Below are 4,262 nucleotides of genomic sequence, written 5' to 3'. Positions count from 1 at the left end.
CTGCTCATTATGACATCTTCTTAGAGCCACTAGCCTTGAAATTTATTTTTCTTACTGATAAAACAATATTTCTGTGAAGACCAAATAAATCAATTAACATGATTATCGAACAGCTAGTAGAGAGTATCAGGGTAACCATTGACAGACTGTCAATAAAAAGAAGTCCTTAGCTTTAGTTCGTGGCCTCCAACCATCATCACCCTTAGGACCATCAACACAATCACTTAAAAGAGTCCAGGAGCAACTACTTCCAAAGTCTGATTACATGAGCTCATTGAAATCTATGTCATAGATTTCCAATGTTTTTTTTAGAATATGGTTCTTTTCAAAAGAAAAGCTTCTGAAAATTCTCTAAATATAAACCATATGACCCAGCTTTGGAGATTAAGCACTGGAAGTATATAATAAGAACAAGAGAACAGGAACACAACTCTTCCAGCAGTTCAGTACTGGCACCCAGGCTTTCTCTCACATGAAAGCAGATCTATACTTTCATGGAGAGGAAAGTACATCCCAGGTCACCTGGAAATAACATTCCTGCCCTCGCTGGAGCCCAGCCTGCACAGTCCTGGGAACTGTCGGCTCAAACCCAGACTTGTCTAGAGTTCTGACACAGGAACCAGGACACTGTGAGAATTCCCCCCGATCCTTCAACACACCATCATCACTACCCCTGACTCTGCATCCCATGCCTTACTTGGATGACTTACCATGTCTCCTACAGGGCTTTTTAGAATTATAAGTATAGTTTCTCTTCAATCCCCATCCCATTCCCTTACAAGTGTATTTTAAGATACTTAACTGTAAGTCTGTATACAAGATGACCTTCTACCTCTGCTCAAGAATCATTTTTGATTAAAAATACATTGAGAATTATGTTTGTTCAGAAAAAAGTAACTTTCATAATCTGTTTCAGAGAGATTCTAACACAGCAGGGCACTGATCTGGAAGCCTCACAGTCTAATGAACTATTGATCGGGAGTGAATGGATGTCTGGTCAGAAACACCAAGAAAAGTGTTCAGAAATCCCACTTTGTCAATTAGGCTCTGTTTCCTGTTAAGGAGGTACTAATGTCTTAGGTCATAGGTGGAAGAGACAGAATGAGTTACTTTTGCTCATTTTTCCTTCTGCAGTGACCTAGAAAAAGAGACAGGGGCTGGGGTGTACAATAGGAATAGAGAGAAAGACCAAGTTGGAAATTGGACCTACCCTTACAATGATAGCCAAAGGAGAAAGGACACCTGCTGACAACTGTCATTTCAATGAATGTACCAGAACAAAATGATATGAAATGTTAAGTAGAGAAGTAGTATGCTCGTATTTATAAGTCTGCTGTATATTCCCTGCTTTGCTCAACTTCTGTAAGTTATTACTATTTAAAAACAAATTATAACACCAGCCAGTGACTCAAGAGAAGAAAATGTAGATGTCAGGTTTTAGGATTCAGACATCTGTGCACTGGAGAATAAATAATGGGGAAGACTTTGATGAACATAAGTCAAAATACTCAATCATGGGGCTACTGAGATGGTTCAGCAGATAAAGCTATCACCAGGCCTGAAGACCAGAATTTGATTCCCTCGAACCTACACAATGGAAGGAGAGAGACTGCTCTTGCAAGTTGTCCTCTGATCTCCATACATAAGCTACAGCATACACATGTGCACTTGTTTATATACACACACACAGACACGCACACGCACAACATACACACGATAGATAGATAGATGATAGATAGATAGATAGATAGATAGATAAAATAGATGATAGATAGAAATATTCAGCTCTTGCCTTCTTGCTCTAGCTCTGTTCTCTCCCTCCTACCCCCTCCTCTCCCCATTCCCCTTCGACTCTCTCTCCACTGCTAATGGCTGGCCTTTACTCCTCTACTATCTCTCTCTCTCTCTGCCTTCCTCTGTCTCCCCTATCTTCTCAACTCCCCTCCCCATCCCCTGAATAAACTCTATTCTCTACTATACAGTCATGGGGCTGGTCCCTCAGGGGGAAGGGATGCCCCAGCATGGACTCACAGAGGTACCTTCCACTACATGTGACTACACATTCACCAAAGTTATTTCTTCTCTCTCCTTATCTTTTATAAAACACAAGAAGTACCATTCACCCCAACGTCTATCTAAACTGAAGCCAGTAGAAGAGGCCTCCATAGTGAGTGTAGTGGGCTCTTTATTGCTGAGAGAATAGAGGGTTCTTTGAAGCCTAGCTGGGGCCTTGATGAGGAACAGTGAGGTACTTTCTGCAGCTGTTAGCATGAGATATGTAGACTCCAGGATCCCTCACTCATAAACACTGAAGTTTGGGCCCCAGGACAAGTCCTAACTTGGATTCCTGGCCAGGAAGTTCCCCTGAATCAGAATCATTCCTGATATTCGGCCCTGGCCTAATTTGCTCTGAAGGCTCTTTAGATCTCTGCCTCTCAGAACCCTGACCAGTTTCATTAAGCCAAAATTCAGGAAAAGGAAACTTCTGAGAAACAGAAACTGCTGGAGAGCAGGCAGACCACAGAACTCTCCATCCTCTATCTTTCACTGCTGCTTTTGCTCAGCACCATGAACCACCCTTCTCAAGTCTTTATTATTATTACCAGTGGGGGACAACCCCCAAACTATGAAAGAATCAAGGAAGAATATGAGGTGGCTGAGCTAGGGGCACCCCATGGATTGTCTTCTGTCAGAACTACTGTGATCTACAAGCCCAGAGAGGTCTCTGTGCCTGACCATGTGGTGTGGTCTGGTCCCCGTCAATACACTCTTCATGAACTTCTGCTGCCCAGAGGCTTCACTGCCTATGACTACTCCGTGAAGTCTATGGACCGGAAGATGGTGAGTAATGTGACTGGAGCCCAAGCCTACGCCCCCACTACCAAGTGCCTGATCATCAGCACCCTGGTCCTCAGACTCATTATGGTCGTTATCACTATTGTTGCTGTCATCGTCATTGCTCTCATTGCTCATCATTTTGAGATTTAATAGAGGATTCTGGCTTCTGGACCTGATGTGCTCCACCATCCACATCCCTCGTTGCCCCTTTGCCCCTCCCTACACACAGGTGTAACACTCATTTATCTATCCATAGTGGATCCAATAAAATGCACTTGATAGGAAAAAAAAACAGAAATTTCAATTATGCAGCACTGAAACGTAGTCAGTCAACTGCATACTCTTCTTTGTATCTGAGCAATATCTTTAGCTTATTACCTACCTCTTCTTTTTTTTTTTTTTTTTTTTTTGTTCTACCTTAATTCTCAGGGACGTCTAACTAGTTCAGAATGTGTCTGATTTTTGAAGTGCCCTGGGATGTGAAAAAGCTGAGATGCCAGGCAAACTGGAAGCACTCCAAAGCTCCACCAGGCGGCCTGAGATGCAGAGTGAAGTCAACTGTCGCTCTACACAATTGCGCAGTCCCAAGTGTATTTTAGAGAAAGCAGCTATGAACAGTGAGTGCTGTGGATGGGGATTTATCATGGAAAAGTTTGTTTATCATCAAAAACAAAGACATGAGGACACAGAACAAAAGAATAAGATATTTTCTCGGCAACAGAAAAGTTCTCAATATACTAAAGCACTCTGAAAACCGACTAATGGAACTGACGAACCTAGATAGGATTTGCTGAGTTTTCTGCTTCCCATTTTCAAATCCATCATGAGTACTCTAATGACTTAGAGGCAGTGAGAGATGATGTCAAATAACGTGAAGAGGCCAGAAGTCATGATTTAGTGTAATGTATTAACAGCAGAGGAGACTCCGCCAGCATTAATTTTTTCTTTCTAATAAAGGGTATAAATTTTTATTGAAGAGATAAAGGTAACGTCAGAGCATACAAAACAGGATCACCATTTAATTTTCCTTCTTCACACAGACCATCTATCATCAAATCATCTTTCCACTTTTACCTGCGAATGGCTCCTGGCCTTGACCCCCATGGGTGTCCATCCTCTTTGAGTCCTAAGCCATCTGTCTTTGGGCAGCTGAGCTGCTGAGAATGCAAAGTCAGTCGAGTTCCAGTTGGCTAGGTGTTCAGCTGAATTAGGCAGGAAGTGATCTCCTCAAGCAGACCCAGGGTGGAGGAGGTGAAACCTCAGTTAAGGAGGAGACTTTTCTGGCCAACATGCTAGCAGACTTTGACATGGGCACTAGCCAGAGGGTAAATACAATAGAGTATGAATTTCATTACCTTCCTATGGCTTAGGCCCTATTCCAAGTCTTATCACTTACTCTTTCTAAATCCTCTCTTCCCATTTAA

General features: G+C 42.4%; 1 pseudogene; it reads left to right on the top strand.

Moving 5' to 3' along the window:
- Positions 1 to 2,568: 2,568 nt before the first annotated feature.
- Ifitm3-ps1 (interferon induced transmembrane protein 3, pseudogene 1) lies at positions 2,569 to 2,988 on the top strand (annotated as a pseudogene).
- The last annotated feature ends 1,274 nt before the right edge of the window (positions 2,989 to 4,262 follow it).

The sequence above is a fragment of the Rattus norvegicus genome, chromosome 14 (genome assembly GCF_021556685.1).
Source record: "Rattus norvegicus strain SHRSP/BbbUtx chromosome 14, alternate assembly SHRSP_T2T, whole genome shotgun sequence".
Taxonomy (NCBI): Eukaryota; Metazoa; Chordata; class Mammalia; order Rodentia; family Muridae; genus Rattus; species Rattus norvegicus.
The sequence above is the reverse complement of the archived record's forward strand: the minus strand, read 5'-3'. Positions and strand labels throughout refer to the sequence as shown.